Below are 23,475 nucleotides of genomic sequence, written 5' to 3'. Positions count from 1 at the left end.
TCTCTTTTTCAAGTCAAAACAAGAATGATATTGGACTCGAAGCATTACCTCTGTTTCTCTAACACTTTTTTTTTGCTTCCTGCTTCGGTGTTTTGCAAAGGTAGCCATTCTTCAGAAGGACTTAAATGGCTTTGAAGAGCATTGGGACGTCCCTACGTTGTGAATTAAATTGTTGCTTTTTTTTTGTCATGTCTGTAGCTGTTTTTCCACTTGACTTAACTAAATTAAAACAGCTTTGATTTAAGCACACCTTATTATTTATTATTGACTGATAACCAAAGACAAGAATAAGCAAAGCTCAAATGTTTGGGCAAGTTTTGAAAAGTGATTCTGCAGACTAACTGTTTCGTTGATAAATATTTTTAATCATAGAATGGCAAATATGTTGAAGAATCTGTGCTTGATGGATGTTCAGTATAAGAATTCCATGTACAAAAAATAAAATCCATATTCTGCAGATTGATCCAGTGTCATGCCAGGGCAGAGGCAAACTTTGAAAAGCAATGATTTTCTTTCCTATCTGCCCTTAAATTTATTGACCTTGAAACTAACTTCTCTGACACATCCAGAGTTAACCACTTATAATGTGATGGTACTACACAATCTTCAATTCCAGATTTGTCATTAATTTTGGACTTTTGTCCATCGGAGGTGGTTTAGCTCTACAGTAAATCCCCTGCAGAGTCAACTTGATGGATTGGCAAAGAGGTTAGCACAGCTTTCTCACAGCACCAGGGACCCAGGTTCGATTCCAGCCTTGGGTGACTGGCCGTGTAAAGTTTGCACGTTCTCCCAGTGTCTGTGTTTCCTCTGGGTGCTCCGCTTTCCTCCCACAGTCCAAAGATACGCAGGTTAGGTAGGTTGGCCATGCTAAATTGCCCATAGTGTCCAGGGGTGTGCAGGCTAGGTGGGTTAGCCATGGGAAGTGCAGGGTTACAGGGACAGGGTCAGGGGTTAGGTCTGGGTGGGATGCTCTTCAGAGGGCATTTTCCGCATTGTAGGCATTCTATGTAAACATGTACATACAAATTAACTGAGTTTGTCTTTCAATGGCATTCCCATGGAGAAATTGTAGCAGGAGACTTGTTGCTGAGCATGTTTGGGCTGGTACTTCATATCAAGTTTAATTGTTTTATGAGAGGAGGAGATATCATATTCAACAGAAACAGAAGTAGAAATATATAGAATGACTCAAATTTTCCCTGCACAGTAATAGAGATCAAGTTGCTTTTCATTCCTGGTGGTATTGAGTTTAGCAATTCTTTCATGGAACAATGCTATAGAGCTCACAAATCCTGCATGCTTTGACGTCACAATTTTTCTCTATTCCTTTCCAGGGGACATCTGCATGGCTCTGGTTTCCCAGGTACTGGCAGCCCTCTGGCACCTCGCTCAATTGGCTGTTCTCCCTCATTGGAGAGCTTTGTCCCCACACGCACAGTGCCCGGCAGCAGACAATGGGTCGAAACAAGAACACGGGTTCATTCTTCTGCTTCTGAGCCTTCAGCTGTTTGAAGCAACTGTCATGCTGCCTCCACTAGCACAGTGAACAGCACAGACATGGATCCTGCCGTCTATAATTCTCAACACTTGCTGATATCGGCACTAGGAGGGCTGTTCTGCTTCTATTGGAGGCTCTTGTGGCAAACATCAAAGGCCAGAGGATTCCCAATAAGAATGGTCAAAATAGCTCCAAGGAAATGAGCAATATTTATGTCAATTAATTTGAACCCAACTCCAATATCACAAAAATGCACAATGTATATACTTATTGTTTAGTTCGGTAAGTGTTCTATAAGGACGTGGTTCTGAAAGGGTAAGTGTGAACATAGAACATAGAACATAGAACATTACAGCGCAGCACAGGCCCTTCGGCCCTCGATGTTGCGCCGACCTGTGAAACCAATCTGAAGCCCATCTAACCTAAACTATTCCATTATCATCCATATGTTTATCCAATGACCATTGAAATGCCCTTAAAGTGGGCGAGTCTACTATTTTTGCAGGCAGGGCATTCCACGCCCTTACTACTCTCTGAGTAAAGAACCTACCTCTGACATCTGTCCTATTTTATCACCCCTCAATTTAAAGCTATGTCCCCTCGTGCGAGGCATCACCATCCGAGGAAAAAGGCTCCCACTGTCCACCCTATCTAATCCTCTGATCATCTTGTATGTCTCTATCAAGTCACCTCTTAACCTTCTTCTCTCTAACGAAAACAGCCTCAAAACCCTCAGCCTTTCCTCATAAGACCTTCCCTCCATACCAAGCAACATCCTGGTAAATCTCCTCTGCACCCTTTCCAATGCTTCCACATCCTTCCTATAATGCGGTGACCAGAACTGTACGCAATACTCCAAGTGCGGCCGCACCAGAGTTTTGTACAGCTGCAACATGACCTCATGGCTCCGAAACTCAATCCCTCTACCAATAAAACCTAACATACTGTACGCCTTCTTAACAACGCTATCAACCTGGGTGGCAACTTTCAGTGATCTATGCACATGGACACCGAGATCTTTCTGCTCATCCACACTACCAAGAATCTTACCATTAGCCCAGTACTCTGTATTCCTGTTACTCCTTCCAAAGTGAATCACCTCACACTTTTCCGCATTAAACTCCATTTGCCACCTAGCAGCCCAGCTCTGCAGCTTATCTATGTCCCTCTGTAACCTACAACATCCTTCTGCACTATCCACAACTCCACCGACTTTGGTGTCATCTGCAAATTTACTAACCCATCCTTCTACGCCCTCATCCAGGTCATTTATAAAAATGACAAACAGCAGTGGCCCCAAAATAGATCCTTGAGGTACACCACTAGTAACTGAACTCCAGGATGAACATTTCCCATCAACCACCACCCTCTGTCTTCTTACAGCTAGCCAATTTCTGATCCAAACCGCTAAATCACCCTCAATCCCATGCCTCCGTATTTTCTGCAATAGCCTACCATGGGGAACCTTATCAAACGTTTTACTGAAATCCAAATACACCACATCAACCGCTTTACCCTCATCCACCTGTTTGGTCACCTTCTCAAAGAACTCAATAAAGGTTTGCGAGGCACGACCTACCCTTCACAAAACCGTGTTGACTATCCCTAATCAAATTATTCCTTTCTAGATGATTATAAATCCTATCTCTTATAATCCTTTCCAACACTTTACCCACAACCGAAGTAAGGCTCACTGGTCTATAATTACCAGGGTTGTCTCTACTCCCCTTCTTGAACAAGGGGACAACATTTGCTCGTCTCCAGTCTTCTGGCACTATTCCTGAAGACAATGACGACATAAAGATCAAAGCCAAAGGCTCTGCAATCTCCTCTCTAGCTTCCCAGAGAATCCTAGGATAAATCCCATCCAGCCCAGGGGACTTATCTATTTTCACACCTTCCAGAATTGCTAACACCTCCTCCTTATGAACCTGAATCCCGTCTAGCCTAATAGACTGTATCTCAGTATTCTCCTCGACTACATTGTCTTTTTCCTGCGTGAATACTGACGAACAATATTCATTTAGCGCCTCTCCTATCTCTTCGGACTCCACGCACAACTTCCCACTACTGTCCTTGACCGGCCCCAATCTTACTCTAGTCATTCTTTTATTCCTGACGTACCTATAGAAAGCTTTAGGGTTTTCCTTGATCCTACCTGCTAAAGACTTCTCATGTCCCCTCCTGGCTCTTCTTAGCTCTCTCTTTAGGTCCTTCCTGGCTAACTTGTAACTCTCAAGCGCCGTCACGCCTCATCTCTACATAAGCCTCCTTCTTCCTCTTGACAAGAGATTCAATTCTTTAGTAAACCACGGTTCCCTCGCTCGACCACTTCCTCCCTGCCTGACAGCTACATACTTCTCAAGGACACGCAGTAGCTGTTCCTTGAACAAGCTCCACATTTCAATTGTGCCCAGCCCCTGCAGTTTCCTTCTCCATCCTATGCCTCCTAAATCTTGCCTCATCGCCTCATAGTTGCCTTTCCCCCATAGCATAAAGACTGCATTAAGCTCCATCCAATTAGCGTGGGGAGAAAGTAGAACATTTCATAGGGTGAAGATGTATATCCGCACAACTCCTGAAACAATGCCTAACTTATGAATGTGTTTTCTCCCCAGTTGCTATTATGCCATAGATTCTATCTTGTTTAATATGATATCTTCTTCTTGTTAAGATTCATCAGTGGTTTTCTTCTACCAACGTAAACCAAATAGGCCTTTACACCCAGACAAGGAAAGACAAAGAAAGCAAACTAATGTGGATGGAGGAAATCTGAAATAAAAACAGAATGTACTGGAAAAACCGAGCAGGACTGATCACACTTGTCAAGAGAAAAAAGAGAGTTAACATTTTGAATCTGATATGACTCTTCTTCAGAATGGAAAGATGAAAGATGACGTCAGTAGCAACTACCTCAGCACCAGCTAGCAATGGTTGGCATCACAGTACATACAACGGAAAATGCTACAGTAATCTGTAAAATGACAAGGCCATTGTGTTTTTTTTTAAACCAATTGTCCAAATCTTTTTGGACAGTATATCCTGCTTGTCACTAGCTTCCTTTAGGCAGTAATTAGAATGACAGAGTGTGATAATAGTGTACGGTTAAAACAAAGTCACATAATATTTTCTACAGCTGAACGTGGTGATAATGTGGTGTTCTCCTTCTGTTCCTGTGAAGAATAACTTGCTATCACAGAGGAGGAGATAGTCTAACTTCTGTAGGCTGCTGTTGAGTGGAGACAATTACAAGATGTAACATTTACTAATTCAGGTTCCCTTGAACTTTGAATTTTATTACACAAAATGAGATATAGCTTGTCCTAGTCAAGGCCTTTAGCAATTGCTAATGAGATGTTGTGCATCACAAGCTTGGATGCAATAACTGAAAGAGAACAAAATTGAGATTTGATATCACTTTTCAAAAGAGCACCCAGCCTTGTAAAAGGCCAATTTACCATATTTGATCAATGTCAAAAACAACACTTGTTCCATTAACATGTTGAAAACAAAAGTCTTAGTAAATAGTAGAGAAAATGCTATACTTGCTTCTGTTTCTACATCATAAAAAGTAAAAGGCTATCATCGCCCTTTGCGAAGGAAGACTCTCAGCCTGCTATACTGCTGATAAAGACCTGAAAGCTTGGTGATGCTAATTGCTGCAGCCACTCAGAGGTAATAATTACTTTCCTTAACATTCATAACTTTCAAGGTTACAGGTACTTAAATATTGTGAATAGTTGCTGCCATCAGTTCATGTATGTCACAAGGAAATACCAAAAATGGAGAATAATTACATTATTTCTCCTTGGGGAGAGAAAGAGAAAAAAAATCTCTCAGAGTCAAGTTACTCACAGCTCTTGTACAAGATAGTGAGATTATCAAAAATATGTCATGGATATATGGGTTTTTATGCATGCATCTTGTAAAATTTCAAGGCCGTGATATAGTTATATTAGTGACACCTTGTAAAATTTGTAGTGATTACAATGATGTGCATTGAATACTGAGCAAAGCTAACCTATCTACAGAATAAAAAACCCAGCTAATTAGTGTTCCCAGCTGCTTTCCTCTGTCAGGATTTTTGATGTATAGTACTATTTAAATTTTGAAACTTGAAATTTATGATTATGGAATAAGTTAAAATTAAGATGCAAGAACACCTAGGTGAATGTAGGGGCCATCTCCTCAAGTCAGTAGCTCTATGTAGCAGTTGCTGGTGCTAACCCAAGTGCGCAGTCCCTCTAGTTTCTAAAGAGGCCAAGTAAAGCAGGCTAACTGGTTAGAATCATGACAAATTGTGTTAGTCTTCAGGCAAAAGTTAAGCATTTCACTAAATTTGTATTTTGATGACTTCATGTTTTTATAATGCAAAAAAGTGAACTTTAAATCAATGTGAGCACAAAGGTAATGTTTCAAGCTTGCTTGGTTGGTTTATTTTGAAAGTAACTTAGCTGTGGTACAGCAGGATTAATGTTGAGGATTCCTGACAGTCATGGGCTAAACTACAGATCCAAAACTGCTTGGTGACCTTTGCTCTGTACTATTGACCTGCAATTCCAGCTCTGTTTTATGGGGTGACTCACCACACAAAACCTGGTCAGGCAAATAAAACAAGCTGGTTAAACTAGTCAGTATTGTTTGAACTAAGCCCCTAGAGTCAGGTTCAAGGCCTTGCATTTAACTGAAACACAGCTTCAAATATATGAACTTGCTATTTGTTAAGTTATGTTGGGAAAAACAACCCTTTCTCTCCCCATCAATCCACCCAAGTAATGTAGGAAGAGTTTAAACCGTAATATTTTAGAATACTGAAATGTATTACCTATAGAAAGGTATGGACAATAAGGAAAAATAAATACAAAAAGTTTCTGCTGCTTCTTAATTTTACCGATGTTTAAAACCACAATTTGTAAATGATAAATTCTCAACCAACTCCCCAGTGCTTCCATTTTCAGTTCTCGAGTTTTGTACCTCTGTTGTTTTAATAATTTTACACTAAATGAGATTCTGAGGGCACATTTAGAATTTGGAGACTGAGCGGTGTCTGTGCTTTATCTGTGGCTTGATTGCTTACGTCTGAAAATGCAGCCTCGACATTGATTACACGCATTAGGGAGTTGTTTTCTGGAGAGGAAATATATCCATACAGTCAACTTTGGCACATAAACCTTTTGCCCAGTACAGACTTGTTGAAAATCTCTGCAGATGGCCATGTTTGATGTTAACCTATGACTAAAAGTCTTTCAATTTTTTTTCCCCAACCATGTAAAACAATATCAAAATTTTATTTTTAAAAAAGCCATGAAGCTTTAGACAAGCACACCAAACAATAACACAATTGACATGATTCAGTTGATCTATACATTTCATTTATGGCACTTATTGTATTTTTAATTTGATGGTCACACTTTAATAACTGACATAGCCAGATTTGTTAACTATGCTATTTTGCATGAATATCTGGAGAGGTAGACAAAAGTAACACTGCCAATTAAGAATAAAAGATTCACTCAATTTGTTTCAAATTTAAAAGATCCCCTGCTTTTTTGAAAGTGGTCTTCATGGTAATTTTGATACTTGGCTGTACTGGGTAAATAAAATTCTTTTATATGCGTCTAAAATATCCAAACATTTCCGTATGTAAAGAAAACAAATAACTCATTTTTAAATCCATTCATCAGAGTTTTGAAACAGTTTCAAGAGGTTCATAATGGTAGCCTTACAACACTGGTACAGGACTGGCAAGCCATGAAGAATCACCAACATAAATTATGAATTGCATTCAATAATCTGATAATTTGTGGGGTTGGTACTAGAAAAACAAGCAATGAAAAACAAAATAAAATGCCAGACTGTCACAACAATCCAATTTGATAATTAATGCCCTTCAGAAGAGGATGTTTCGTGTACATGTGATTCTAACCCGACACAATATGATTGCTTATTAATGCCCCGAGGGTAATTTGGGACAGACAATAACTTGGTCGTGTCACCCACATTTTAAAGGAAAATGTTAAATTTGAGACACAAAAACCAGCAAATTTACCCATAAAGTCAGCTACAGCACCTCTACCTCCACAGTATATTCCTCTCTTCTGGGCTCAGGACTGGAGTCCTGTTGTGCTCACAGTTAACTTTATGTATCTCTGACTCGCAAAATAAAATGCTTGAGTGCCTTCTGTTGTAGGGTTCAAGGGTAAACATGACATACCCTTAATGGCTAAGCTGGCTGTCAATCATTAACTAAAAGCTCTTGGCATTTTAGAGAAATGCTTCAATTCTCAGATTAGACTGAAGATATTTTCTCCCAGATACATGTGATTGGAAATCAAATTCAAAACAAACACTGTTGTTATGGATCACTGCCTCTCCAGTATTATTAAAGAAATAAGCCTGTGCTTCTCTCAAAATTTGTTGGCTTCAATGGTAAAATGTTGAACACATTTCCTGGGCTAAAGGTTACACCCTGGCTCACTTCTCTGTAATCTGCTGTGCTTTCTGACATTCAAATTTCAACATGTAAGCAATTCAGTTGGGAAAAGAAATGTTTATTTGCATATTTTTAACCCAAGTTTTAGCTAGTTAGATGTTAACCAATAACTTTAGCAAGTTAGAAGCTACATATATGACTCAAAAAAAAACTCTCTTAAAACATGGTCACACATTTAATTGAAAATAGCATTATGGACTGTGTGCTCAATGGCAGTATCAGTAACTTGAAGCTTCATGTAAAAAGAAGTTCTACAGCAATCCACCCTTCACCACCTCCAACGCTGAGATTAACCAATTGATTGTACACACTGACCAAACTGGTCTAAAAGTGTGACCATTGAACTGGATCATCCCAAGGCAAGGCCAAACAGACAAAAGGCCCTGCATGTTCTGGATGTTAACTTTAGTTACTATAGGTGGACAATGCAACCAGTGGTGTGGAAGAAACAAACAGCTGTAGCCAGCTGTGCTGTTCACAGTCAGATGATCATTCTGTAGTTCAAAATGACTCTGGAGCCAGTAGCCTGTTGTGGCCAAGGACAGGATGATGGATGATCTACACACACTGTCCGATTGCACAGAATGGGAGAAGTTCACTATATGTCTATTAAAATGCTAATCTGTGTTAGTTAACACAAAAAAAGTAGAAAAATCAAGCAGAAATAAATAAACACTGGTACCCATCGCATTTCCATTCAGTTTACAATTCGATTCTGTGGCCTCAACTATTAAATTAGGACACAAATAGGACTGCTTCCTGACTGAAGTTAAATCATTTCACTGAAGTAACTTGAAGCATTTAGACCAAGCTGTTTTTCTTGTATGAACAATTCTCTGGCCCATTCATCCTGAACAACTGGCAATTGAATGTAGTACATTCTGTCACAGAAGGGAGTGTTAACAGGTCAACAGCACAAAGAAAATGGTCAACTTCAGCCAAAACTTCCATTTTGTAGGAGGTTGATTTTTTAACAAATCTATTCAGAGTGGAGAGTGCATAACTAAACATCTAAAATGTTCAATTTCATAGCATTTTGAAGAACAAAATACAGTTTGCTGTTGTTTCGTAACTAAAAACTGCTAAACAAAAATGAAAATGCAGTTTAAATGTCATCTGGTCTAAACTATTTTGTAATGCAATAATCAAATGCTGTATGTATTTTCTACATCAATTTGTTTGAATTCTGAAGATAATCCAAAAATTACTGTGCCTCAATTTCACAAACATAGGTCACATGAAGAAATGAGTAGTGAAAACAAGTTTAACAGTACAATTCAATAAAGAACTGGAAGAACGCTAGGACGGAAAAGTAAAATCACAGGACTATGGGCTTTACTGGGAAGCACTATCAAAGAGCCACCAGTGGTACCAGGAGTTCGTTGGCCTCCTGCAATGCACCAGTCATTATAATTGGGTTTTTCACATGTTGATTTGGTAGATAATTTACTGTAGGCTTAAGAATCTCTGGACCTTGTTTGACTTTCAAAGTATAAAATGATTCTTTGTGCAAGTAATCTATCTCCATATTCCTAAGGAGCCAAGCAATCCTTTATAAAAAGGCAGCATCTGTTGCTATATGATGAAGATGAGCCACAATGTGTTTTCTCTTAACTACTCTCTGAAATGGCCCTTCAGCAAACCACTTAGTTCAAGGGCAATTACAGAAGGATAACAAATGCTGAATGTGCCAAGATGACCACACCCCAAAGAATAAGCAAATAGAGAACTGAATGAACAAAGATCAATTTCAATGTCCCTTCTAAGGAGGGTTATATTACTGCCAACATTAATGTACTAATAAAGTAAGCAAACAAAAAAAAACTCAAGTGGATTTATCCATGTTTACTGTATAGTTTATCTAGGTTTTAATTGCTTTTACTCGTATTGATTTGTGATCTACTGGTGACAGGTACACGTTACTGGCTGGATTTTCCATTGGGCCGATGGTGACATTTCCAGTTGTTTACAAGAACCAATTTATTCCAGAGGTTGCTCTAGTGTTTATTAGACTATTAAGACAATTTTTCACAATTGTACACCTCTGGTTTTCAAGGGCAGAATTTTAAAAAGTGAACATTGAAAGTTCCAGTGCAGGGCTCAAGTATGGGCCAAATCAAAACAGAGGAGAGCTGAAAGATCAGCTTTAACCATCTCCAACTAAAAACATTACCTTCAGATGACTGCACATGGGATACAGAAAGGATACAGAGGCACTTGAGAGGCTGGAGAGTCAATGTCTAGGGAGGATTCACATATCAGAAAAGGATTGAAAGGCCAAGTCTCTCTCCTTCTGAAAAAAGGGTGACTCGAGAGGTCTTCAGAATTATGAAAAGCCTTAACTGAGTTGATATTGAGGCAGAGAATACTTCCTTTTGTGAAAAAGAGCATTACTGACTGCCATCAATGTAAGATGGTCACCAGGAAATCCAAAAAGAAATTCTGAATAAACTTCTTAACCCAAAGACAGGTGAGAATGCAGAAAAAACTAGCACAAGAGAGTGGCTGAAGTGAGCAATATAGATACATCTGAAAGGAATAAAAGAGTTACAATAGTAGATTTAAATTAGAAAAGATGGGGGGAGCTCGAATGGAGCATAAACACCAGCATGGACAAGTTGGGCTGACCAAATGGCCTGTTTCCATGCCATAGATGTTACGTAAACCCAAACAGGGAGAGTTATTTGTTCTATCTATCTCTGTAAAAGGAGTGAACAATGGAGAAAGATTAGAGAAGCTGAAGTTTAATAGTCAGAACAATAAAAAAAATCTGTAGCCTCAACAAAATAAGTGAGGAATGAATATGCATTGATGATAAGGTGAGGCCAATTTATTACTGAAGGGAAGTCGAATCTGTAGGATGACAGAACTTGAATTAGTGACAAGTAACAAATTTACATTGGCAAATACGGTGGGGCAAAGGGAGTAGGCAAGTACATTAAAACTCAAGATTCAATGGACAATTAAGGACCAGAAAAAGATGATTGACCCATCAGGCTAGCCTTTCTGATACTCCCAACATCCAACTGCAGTTTGAATCAACTTGTAATCTGACTCTGGTAGATTGTTCCCAGTGTTCAGCATTCTTTGACTACATAAATTTGTTCTATAAACTGCCTCAAATTTATACTTATGCATTCATGAAATTATTCCACAAATTTCCAATCCAGAATGTACTCTGTTAGCAAACATTAAGTGCCCCAGAAATAAGAGCAATTCTGAGATCTTTCTCAAGGAAGAAGAGTTGTTGACTTGCACATAAATTTAAGGAGATTTCTTGCTCCAAAAAGTCTGGCCACACTAAGGGTTGTTGGGTGAAGCACACCATCCATCTGAAAGGACTTAAAAATACAAGATCAAAATCAACAAATCAATGAATTGCACTGCACTCATACTGGCAAAGGTCAAAGAAGGGCATAAGATCCTCCTCTACCTGGTTCCTCTCCTGATTGAAGAGATGGTGTGAGAGACAGGATTAAGCAAAAAGGAGAAAATAGAAATGAGGGAATCTTAGATACCCAAATTAAGTTTAGAATTTCCAATTTAGCTTGAAATGTTTATAGCATGAAGGGATCGATGAAAAATAACTAAAATTACTCAAATTGAAAACATCTGCAAGCTTAATTTTATCATTTAATTAACACTCTCACTTTGAGTTAGACAGGCTCACCTTATAAAATGTGTTTCCATCTTTGTGCAAATTTCTATTGAGAAATGTGCAGTTTGGTAAAATTGCATCTGCTTACAAAGAGAAGTTATGACTGCAACTAATTTTAAACTACATTTCTTTGACTAGGCGGAAAGACAATTTTTCAGCACTTCAATTTCAGAGTACTTCATTAGATTTTCCTTTCTGGCAAGTTATCTGGTAGAATGCCATTTTATAAAGTTGTATCATGTTGCTTAGAATGTGTGGTCACAGTATTCATTTAGATGTAGGTTTTTTAAAAACCTGGCGCAGATGGAACTTGAACCGGGTCTCATGGCTCAGAAGTAGGGACACTACCATTACGTGACAACACAACTTAACTGATTGGAATAGACATCATTATGTTGAGGAAATACTGGCTTTGATGTCCTGAATAAAGAAGCATCATCGTACAAAGCAAATGCAGTATCTCCTTGTCTTCTGCTGAGATTCTTGTGAATTAGACTTCTCAGTAATAAATTAAAAGCCATTAACAATTTTACTAAGAAATTCTTCAACAAATGCATATTGCCAGTTATAAATTATAAAGGAAACAAACAGATTTGAGAACTTGCAATCTCCCTTTTGACACTTAATCTTCCATGTCTACATGTCTCTCTTGCTCTCTCTCCCTCCCCTCCCCTCGAAAGATTACCTCCATTCACATTTTCACCTACTTTTGAAACAGCTAAACATTTTTGAATTCATTCTTTTTCATGGCATTTGGCATTTCTGGAAAGTCAAGTATTTATTGGCCATCCCCCAGTTGCCCTTGAACAGAAATGGCCTGCAAGCCGTTCAGAGAGCAGCTAACTAAGTCTGGAGCTAGGAGATGCAGGCCAGACCAGGTAAGGATAGCAAATTCCCGGAAAGAAAAAGCCATTAATGAACCTGATGGGTTTTTACAACATCAATGATACTTTCACGGGCACTATTACTGAGCGTGGCTTTCAATTCCAGATTCACTTTGTGCTGGGATTTGAATCTTTGTCTGCACAGCATTTAGCTAGGCCCCGGGATTCTTTTCAAGTGGCATTTCTGCCTTTCATAGATATAGTCATCACCATTCCTATTTGGATTAGGAGTATCTCTGCCTTTATTATCCATGGCAGATCTCTCTATCTCACTAGAATCTTTGGCGATTATTGAAGCCTAAATTTAAATTCCAGATGGGAAGTTGACTGCAGCTCTGTTTTCACTTGTGACAGGCATCAGTGTCACCATGCTCAATATGAATACACACCATCCAAATCAACCACTTCACATTTTTCACAGCTCCGTGACAGGAGAACACAACACTACAGGGAGAGTTTGTCAGTGCTGTAAACAGCAAATAGAGACCAGCCTGTAAGGACAACACAGTTGTTCATTCATTCATTGGAATTCAGAAGATTGAGGGGGAATCTTTTAGAAACATATAAAATTATGAAGGGAATAGATAAGATAGAAGTAGAGAGGATGTTTCCATTGGCAGGTGAAGCTAGGACAAGAGGGCATAGCCTCAAGATTAGAGGGAGCAGATTTAGGACTGAATTGAGAAGGAATTTCTTCACCCAGAGGGTTGTTGATCTATGGAATTCCTTGCCCAGTGAAGTAGTTGATGCTACTTCAGTAAACGTTTTCAAAGAAAAGGTAGATTTTTTTTGAACAATAAAGGAATTAAGGGTTACGGTGAGAACGCGGGTAAGTGGATCTGAGTCCACGAAAAGATCAGCTATGATCTTATTGAGTGGCGGAGCAGGCTCGAAGGGCCAGACGGCCTACTCCTGCTCCTAGTTCTTATGTTCCAATGTTCCATTGCTTTTAGATGCCTATGGACAATGTTTTTTCTTTGTTTCTAAACTTCTTTCAATGTTAAAGAGAATTAAATCTGTAAATTTTTTTTCAATAAACAATATGCAAACATCTGCATAAAATGATGTAGTACATCTGCATAAAATGATGCAGTACATCTGCGGGAGTCCTGACCTGTGCAGTAAATGGGATGGTGTGTACTTGTAAACTCAGTGTTCTGCATGTGGGTGTGAGGTAATTGGAGGGACCTAAATAAAAATCAATTTGGACACGTAAAAATAAATAATTTTTGCAGAATTAATACCTGTAAAAGTATAGATTAGCATCGGACAAGCTTGTTCTAGTACCTGACAGTAGCTTAAAAAAAAGGAGAGATGGTGAAATAGGGAACAGTTCAGTCATTAGCACAAAAATGTGGACCCCGTTTCTATTCTGACAAGAATTAGCACCAAAGTTAAAGGAGCAATATATCTGTACTCTATTTTGATGGAGAAAGGGTACATTTACAGACCCTCTGCCCTTCCTGGTTCTTTTTACTTCCTGGATTTCAGCTCATCTTCTACTGAAACTCTTTCTCTTTCACGTAGATGTTACTTCTTGACACATCTATTCCGACATTCTCCGAGCTGACCTGCCACTTTAATTTGGGCTCATTCAAAAGTCTAGTACTGTACTTGTATCCCAACCCATTTTTGAAGAAGGGTCTGGGCCAGAAATGTCAACTTTCCTGCTCCTCTGATGCTGTTTGGCCTGCTGTGTTCATCCAGCTCTACACCTTGTTATCTCTGGCACCAAATCCTATTTGCCCAGCTTCCTTGTGCTCACTAAGCAGCAGATGTCCACAGTAGCACCTCAAGTTTAAAATGCCCTCCTTGTATTCAGTCCCTCCATGGCCTCATCCCTCCCCCTCTAGGTAATGTCAGAAGTCACACGACACCAGGTTATAGTCTGACAGGTTTATTTGAAATCACAAGCTTTTGGAGCACTGCTCCTTCAGCTGGTGAAGTGGAGGGAAGTGCACAAACACACAAATTCTGTGTCTGTGTGTTTCTGTCCACTTCACCTGACAAAGGAGCAGCGCTCCGAAAGCTTGTGATTTCAAATAAACCTGTCGGACTGTAACCTGGTGTCCTGTGACTTCTGACTTTGTCCACCCCAGTCCAACACCGGCACCTCCATATCATCTCTGGGTAAATGTCCTACAACCCTCCAACCCTCCAACATCTCTGCATTTCTCCAAGTTTTCTTCTGCACCCATTGTCTTCTTTGTTCTACCACTGGCAGCCATGTCTCCCATCTACCAGGCCCTAAGCTTTAGAACTCACTCCCCCCACCCCAAAATAGCTCCAGCTCTCAGTTTAAAGTGCTCACTTCCTCAGAGTCCAAGGTTTCCCAGTAGCTCTCTGGTTTTTGCTTCCTATTTTGCTTGATAACACTCCTAGGAATCATTTGGATGTTTTATTATATTAAAATGTGCTTTATTAATGTATGTTGATGTATGATACAACAATGTTTAATTATATAAAATAAATTGGTGTGAATTCTCGCTGAATTCTTTCTCTACTATAAATCTGACTAAGTCATGCACACCCACAACAGTACAATGAACAATTTGGCACATTGCCTTATCAACTGAAGTACAACGGGTACATTATAATTTTTAAAAACAAATGTTCCTTTAAGTACTCTAGAGATTACCAGTTGAATCAAACAAGTGTTATTTTTTCCCCCCACAATTCTGTATTCATTCAGTGCTTAAGAATAGTGTAACAACATTAAATCCCCTTTCTAACTGCAGGCGATAGGCTATTGTAGTCATTTTCACTGAGATGTATTTTATTAGATGGAAATTTTATAATTTCCATTCACAAGCAATTGATGGAGAGGTGTAAAAGTTCAATAAGGCTCCAAGTCTGCCAATTATCTTTCCTGCTTTAAATGGGTATATTTTCTCCTACATAATTCATGTCGGTATCAAATATAGTTTTCTTTATAAACAAGGATATTGCTAGTTGTGAATAATAGAAAGCTCATAATGTTACATGCCTTGCAACTATTCAAGGTAATGCTAGCTGGATGAATGCATGCATTTTCTCATCATGCCCTTCAACACTTCAACTATTTAAACACAGAGGGTGAACTAAAGTTCATTTGAAATACCACTCTGGGCAAAGTATCGCAGCAAGCACTAGGACCTTGCAGACTCCATAATTCAAGTGCTGGAAAACAGCACAGCAGAAGTCCTGTGCTTGCTTTTCCCCAAAGAACCCTACATACTAGGAAGCCCAAATTAAGGTATTTATTCCTGACGGAAGAAACAATAATCATTTCAGAATATCTGTTGAACTGTTTGTGCCAACCAGAAATACAGAGTATGACATAAACATATAGAAATTGGCTTTGAAAACTTTCAAATCTAAACTTTCACTGACTTTGGTCACAAACCGGTTAACTTTGCGTGCCAATGTTTAATCCCCAATTACTACTTTTGATGAGGAGGGCACGCAAAAGGCACTAAAGTGAATTGACAAATTGTAAAACAAACACCCCCATCTTTTGATGCTTAGATGCTTAGAATATGTACTAAGTGTATGTAAATCTCCTGTTTCATCCTTTATTGTAATTGTACTACACACCAGCTGATGCGTGACAAGCAGAGCTCCATGAATGTGCCAATGGGTTAATTTGGCTTTAGAATCAGTTCCTGTGTTTTATATATCATAGGACACCCTCACTTTGTTATGTTGTGCAGTGTTGATTCGTACTTGATTAAGAAGGTTAAAAGGAGTAGTACAGGACACAAAATATTTGCTTAGTACCATTAAAATGGCAAATGTCCCAAGGCGATTCACAGGAGTGCTCTCAAACAAAATCTGACACAGAGCCAATAAGGAGATAGTTGGGCAGATGACTAACTCCTGATAAAAGAGCAAGGTTTTAAGGAGTGTCTTAACTTTCTTCCTTTAAGGTAGAGAAGGGGGAAGGTTTAGTGAGGGAATTCCAATGCCCAGGGCCTTGGCAACTGAAGACACGGCCACCAACGGTGAAACAATTAAAATCAGGTATCATCAAGAAACTAGAACTGGAGAAGAGCAGATTATTTCTAACAAAGGAACATTTGTCCCAACCAGTAATAATGTGCAAATAGTGCAAGGCTTTTAAAAAAGCAGAAAACACTATTACCACCAAAAATCCAACAAGTAAATATTTTCATAGTTCTCAACTTGTTATCGAAAGGAAAGTTTTAACAGCACAGCAGTAGCTAATTCCTGCGGCAGTTTTACTTCATTTCACAACTGTACAAACACCTCACTGTTTTTAGCATCTGCACAGATGCCAGTTTTTTTCATGGTACCAAAAACGTTTTCGATCAGAGCTTCAGGTTCATAGAATCCATTGTTTGCTTTCACAACTGCTTTTCATCAATTCTTCAGTCTCCTCCTCCCCAAGTCTAGTACAGGTCAGGCAGTGCTGTTTTGATCCAGCTGTAGTTTGAAAACCATGCACTGTGCTGTCACCAAAAAAAAACAGCCCCTTGCCCACTATCCTAAAATGCTGACTAGAAACCTGAGGCCCAAATAAAAGCTTTCTGATCATCAAAGTTGAAGAGTGATCAAATGTCAGCCAGCGTCCCTCTTCCCTCCTTTCAAGTTTCTCACCATCCCCCTTCCAAAAAAAACACTGTACCTCTGAAAACAAACAAGGGTCTATGCTCCAACATTCAGTACAACTTCTCGTCTGTAATATATTCCAGTTTCATCTTGCAAATGCATATTCGCAGCATCGATTGATCCGCTCGTTATTCTTTCCAGAAATCCCTAGGACAATCCATTGCCGAGTAAAAATAGCGCTTCTAGGTGCTATTTCTGCACCTCTCTTGTCAGCCGCTTCTGAGGACACTTCAACCCCATCTCCATTCACTAAGACGGACTGGCAGTCTACAAACAAGGGGGTTGTTTTGGGTCTTAATTTGCAAACTCACTTACGAAGATGTATTACACAGTCATTGCAATAAAACCTTACCTCATATGTCACCCAAATATTCCCAAAAGTTGTTTTCCTGCCTATAATCCCTCCGAACAGCAAACGCACAAACTCTCAACTCCTGCAAGTCAGAGACACGCCAGGAAAAAAACAAACTAATGCACAGCAAATGGTGTAATTTGATCCATCTGAAGTCAATCCATCAAGGGAGCAGCAGGCTGCCTACCAATAAGCCTGCACCAGCCCAGGGGTCCCACCCCCTAGTCCATTCCCCAGCACAGGGCTTTAAAGCTCAAGATGTGAAGTTTTTTGTCTGCTGCCTTTCCCCGGCTGCCGACAGTGGGGCCTCCAGCTCTCAGTGACCCTTTCGTGGCCCCAACCTCGTATGAGGATGCTGCAAAACCTTTAACGGAGTTTTACTTTTGTGGGGCTGGAATGGGTTCGTCACAAGGAAAATGTGGACTTTATTATGAACCAACTTAGGATCAGGACTGATCCTTACTGTCAACATGTACAAATTGCATCTGGTCATAATTGAATCTCGGCTACTCTTCTGCATTGCTTAGTGTAATTTTATCCAAATCAGTAACGATCCTGGTTCTATCCCAGCCCCCCACCCCCACTTTGCTGAGGAGCACAGCGACCGCAACACTGGTTACTTCTCAAGCTTAACTCATAAGTCATAAAGTTTCCTTCTGACTGAAGCATCAGCCCATTTTCCAGATTCAAGTAATAAATCTTTTTTTTTCCTAAGCGACCATGCATTACTTAGCGTTCAGCAGAGGCGGTTTTAATTAAAATAAAACTCAATGAACTTTTTCTGACCATTAACTAGATATGACCAGCTGTTTGGTAAAATTTTGCATTAGGTTGAAGGGCAGGATCTGGAGTAAATGTCGTGGCTTGAGACAGCCCCACATTGCTAAGGTTTCTAGTTTCCTACGTCCCATTTGTTTCACAGACACAGAGGCTTGAAGCCATTAGAGTTGGCAGTAGCCTCCCAGAATTGGCAGCGGTCTTTGTCTTAATCAGTTCACAAGCCGTGGATGGTTTCAAAATCATTTTTTTTCTAAATGGATTTGTAATGTTTTCACATATTTCAACAGCCACATTAGCATGCAAGAAATGTTCTGCATTGGCTTATTTTCTACACATTGCAATAAAATTTTAAGTATTTTTATGATGGGACTCAGCTGATATAATTTCCTTTGTTATTATTTAAAGATGATATGCCTGATAAGTGCTGCATACCGTCCTTTCTTGAAGTGTAAGGCACCAGCTGTTACGTGAAAATTGTAAGACGAATGTGAGCCTTGTGAAGACCGTAACTTTTTATTTTTCTGTATTTTTGACTCTTGACAGAAATGGGAACAGTAAGATTTTAAAGCCAAGGTCTGTGGAAGGAATTGTTGCACTTTTAAAATATTAAGTTACAGTAAATTGTGAGTTGTGTTAATACTGCTGCTTTGTTCAAGCAGTGAAGAAGGCAGTTTGTAGATGGGCTGGTATCAGGAGGTGTGTATAAAGTGAGATTCAGCTGGCAACAGGTTGCTGATTGGTGTGTGGCATTGTGACCAGTTGTAGATAACAAAGGGCCTGGCAACAGCTATCTGATTGGGTCCTGGGTAGCTGAACAGCTTGTTGGATGTGCATGATACTAGCAGAAACTTTCGGACCGCTGCAAGACAGTATGTCTTTCTCTCCAGTAAAAAACCTGAAGAACCCCAATATATTTCCCCTCACCAGTTGCTATAAGTTATGGCCTTTAACCAGTAACTAAGAGAATTTTCACTTAATGTACCAATTGCCTGTGCCTCCTGCAAAGCAGTGAAAAGGAACAGGAGTTTAAGAAATTGGTCAACAGAACATCCTGAGAAGCAAGAAGATCATCTTAGCGAATCCTATTGGACTGTTTCCCAGTTTTTTTCCATCTAACCATGACTCCAATTTCTTTTCTGTATGTCTGTGTCCATCTGTACTTGTTTGTTTGTGGTGTAGATTTATAAGGGGGTCAGTGACGAGTAGAGTTATTTGTCAATGAATCACAGTTGTTCATCTAGGGTTAGAATCAATTTATTTGTAATAAATAATACTTTTTGTTAATACAGAAACCTGGCTTATGTTTCTGTTAGCTTGGGTCTAAATGACAAGTAAATTGAAGACTTTGAATACTTTGATTAAATTTTTAACTTTTATGACAACTTCAAGCGGAAATTGATTTCCAGCTGGACTACCCTAATAAGGTGTGACAAAGTTTGGGAACTCAGCTGGAATATTTTGAAACAGAGACAACAAGAATATGGGTGTGTTATTCGGAAATAGCACAGGTGAAGGAATATTCCCGGATGTGTACTGTATTTAAGAAATTGCTCTGAAAATGGCAAAGAATTTCCTGCAGATGGCACACTGTCCCTCATTGCCTTAAGTGAACTTTCAAAACCCTACCTGATTGAATTGGCAGGTCAACTAGTGGTAGCATTGCCTGACAGAGCAAGCAAGGAAAAAATAATTGATATACTAACATAGTACTTGAGTTTAATAGAGATACAAGGGAGACAAGATACTCTGGGTAGTGACACATGGGATCAGCTAATATTGTGTTATGGTTTTAAGCATGATGTGGAGATGCCAGTGTTGGATTGGGTTGGATAAAGTCAGAAGTCACACAGCACCAGGTTATAGTCCACTAGCTTTATTTGAAATCACAAACTTTTGGAAATCAGGTGATTTCACTCCCTGAAGTGACTTCTGACATGGTTTAAGCAGTTTGAGCATTAGGAGAAAATGAAAGATCTGCAGACGAAGAGCAGGAAATTGAAATGGAATTCCAAAGGGCAGAAAAAAAGACAAGGGAAGGGAGAAGGAACTAAAATGACAGGAAATGGAAATGGGGTGACCGGAGTTAGAATTGCAAGTGAAAGAGAATGTGAGAGAATGTGAATATTGACTTAAAATTATGCAGTTGAAATAGAACATGTCAGATGCTAATGTGGACTCTTGTGGGGGAAAATCTAAAGTCCAGTAAGGAGTCTTTTATGTTTATACAGGCCCTACCAAAATTTGAGGAAAATGCTGTAATGGCATTTGTCATGTCATTTGAGAAAATAGCTAGACAAATGAATTGGGCAAAAGAAGTCTGGTCATGCAGAATAAGTTGGCAGGTAAAGCACAGGAAATTTCTGGGTACTATTTCCATTACTTGCAATGACCAGAGCAATGCTAAACAGACTACGTCACCAGAGGTCATAGGAATATTGCAAGAAGATGTTAGGTAGTCAAAATACTATTTAGGAATGAAGATAATTCAGAAGAAGTGCTCAGCATGTGTATGTTAGGTGAGGCTCATGAAGCAGATCTACAGTTAAACAAGCTGGCACAAATAGCTTGCATGAGGCTGAGGCTGAAGCAGTTCTGATGAGGAAAAGGAGACATCCTCACAGACCTGAGGTCAAAGAATGGATGATTGTTTATCAAATAGTGATACTTTCCAGATATTGTAAGGAAATATTGCAAATAGTACTTTAAACTTCTAAGGCAGGACATATAGGAATATCAAAATGCAAGCTTCAATAGACAGGTATTTACCATGCTCAAAAATTGTGCAGTTCTGTAAGATATGTCATACATGTCAGGTGGTAGAAAACCTCAGCATGTAATCGTCGCAGCACATTCAATTCCCATACCAGTTTTAGAAGCATTGAGTTGAATGTTAATAGATTGTGTAGGATCATTACTGAAAATGAAAGCAGGACATTAGTATATCCTGCAATTATGGATATGACAACCCAATTTCCAGAAGCTATTCTTTTAAGGACCATTACACCTAGGATGGGAAAGTTCTCTGTTTTTAATTCCCTATGGATTATCAATTGAGATACAGAGATCATCAGCAGTAGAGTATAAAAGAATTGAAGTCAACTGCATATCATCTGCAAACATAGCCAACTTTGGAGAAATACCATCATACTTTCAAAACCATGATTAAAACATATTGTCATGGATTAGGGCAAAGGATTAGACCTCTTACTACTGCCACCAGAAACTCCTCAAATGAATCGACTGGGTTTAGTCCATTTGAATTGATTTCTGGCTATGAGATTAGAGGTCCATTAAAACTAATTATGGAGAAGTTCTTGAATGAGAAAGATGAATCCTTAATGTTTCTGAAAAGACTCATTAGAGCATAGAAGATAGCAAAGAGCATGAGAAAGTTTTGCAAGTGAAAATGAAAGAATGGGCAGTAGGCAGATAAACACTTAACAACTAGAAAGTTTCAAGTGGGAGATGAAGTCTTGGTTTTGTTACCTCTGCAACCAAAACCTCTGAAAGCAGAATGCAGTGAGCTGTATGAAATACTTAAGAGGGTTAGTAAAGAGGCTTTTCTGATAAGTACTCCTGATCGTAGAAAGAATAATCGATTAGGTCACATAAACATGTTGAAAAGTTATCATCACAGGAAAGAGGCTCGGGGAACCAAATGGTGTCTGTTGGTAAATATAATGGAAGATACCAGAGATAGAAAAAGAGGTGAATGGTTCTCAATGTGAACCTCCTACAGGTTCTAGGACTACTGGGACAGTTAGACACTGTGTTCTCATGACTAGAGGAAGGACAACGGGAGGATCTTGTAAGACTACTTAGGAAGCATTAGGTAATCTGTAGAGTTACATCTGGATGTATTACATTAGCTAGGCATGATGTGGAGGGAAGAGAGTCAGTATTGATCCTTATTGGCTGAGCACAGATAAACAAGCTCAAGAGGAAACAGAAATGCAAAGCATGGTGGAAAATCACTTGTTTGAACCTATGCAAAGTAGCTTCAGTTCACTGGTACCCTCAATTCCTACACTGGATGGATCAACTAGATTCTGTATAGACTGCAGAAAGGTAAAAACAGATATGAAGACAGATTAGTAATCAATTCCATGATGAGGAGGTTATATCATTAGGATTGGTAGTGTCTCTTTCCTTTCTAAGATCAGTCTATTGGAGGGTACTGGAAAGCACCATTGATATCAAGAGAAGTGTTAGGCTATGCTAAAGAAATATCAACTTTTGTCACATCACATTGGTTAGACTAATGTCGAGTTGTGCCATTTCGGTTGAAGAATGCTCCAGCTATATTCCAAAGTCTTATGAATCAAGTTGTAGCTGAGGTCTGTAACTGTGGGGTTTATACCACAACATCATCTAACTAAAGTAAGATATGGGAACAGCATGTGAGACAATTAGACATTTTGTGAAAGCAAGAGTAATGTACCTTAGATATATCATTGAAAAACATTGAGTGTTGCCAAGGACTGTGGAAGTGAAGGCCTAATAGAATTCCCTGTTCCTAAAACTAAACAGGAAATTATGAAACTTGTAGGCAGGTGTAATTTTGCTAGAGATTTGTGTATAACATCAATGCAATAGATGTACCCTTAATAAATTTGTTAAGGAAGAAAGCAAAAGTGATACGGTCAGCAGGATCGAAAAGGAGACCTTGAGAGTATTATTGGCTCTTCAGCACTTTGAACTCTGTGTCTGACAATGGTAACAGAGAAATATTAAGTTGCACAGATCATAATCTACTACTATTCATTAAAAAGATTAAAATTTGTAACGTGAGACAATTTGGATCAGGTCTTTTGTTTCAATCGTTTAATGTCAAGATGGTTCACATTTCTGGAAAAGATAATCTAATTGGAGATGCACTGTCCAGCATGTAAAATGATGGAATATGTTAAAGATTTGAGAAATGCTAAGATTGTATAAGGTTGTATAACGGGAGATAGAAGAAGAATGGATTTAAGTCTCACATTTTCTTGTTTGTGTGTCACGTATCTTTTGATGAAAGCAATTTTCAAATGGCATCTCATCTTATAAGGCTGGAAACCTACAAGGACTACCTTTTTATTTTGCAGTATGTTTAATTGTGGAATGAATTTGAAAAAGTCAGTTTTAAAAGCAAGGATTGTGGAAGTTGTTGTATTTTGAAAAAAGCATGTTACTGAACCTCATTGTAAGTTGTGT

At 39.0% G+C, this 23,475-nt stretch overlaps 1 protein-coding gene across 5 annotated transcripts in view; it reads right to left on the bottom strand.

Moving 5' to 3' along the window:
- The window catches only part of sema6dl (sema domain, transmembrane domain (TM), and cytoplasmic domain, (semaphorin) 6D, like), a 243,555-nt gene that overhangs the window by 30,320 nt on the left and 189,760 nt on the right, over positions 1-23,475 (bottom strand). For 4 of the 5 annotated variants that reach the window (XM_048615882.1, XM_020522357.2, XM_020522351.2 and 1 more), the window contains exon 1: positions 17,500-17,700. The exons of the other annotated variant lie outside the window; for it this stretch is intronic. The gene's annotated coding sequence lies outside the window, so the exon portion shown is untranslated. Of the gene's footprint in view, positions 1-17,499; positions 17,701-23,475 lie in introns of those variants that run through there. 5 annotated transcript variants of the gene reach the window in all.

The sequence above is a fragment of the Rhincodon typus genome, chromosome 33 (genome assembly GCF_021869965.1).
Source record: "Rhincodon typus isolate 14 chromosome 33, sRhiTyp1.1, whole genome shotgun sequence".
NCBI classification, from domain to species: Eukaryota; Metazoa; Chordata; class Chondrichthyes; order Orectolobiformes; family Rhincodontidae; genus Rhincodon; species Rhincodon typus.
Note: the sequence above shows the minus strand (reverse complement) of the source record. Positions and strands in the feature narration are given on the sequence as shown.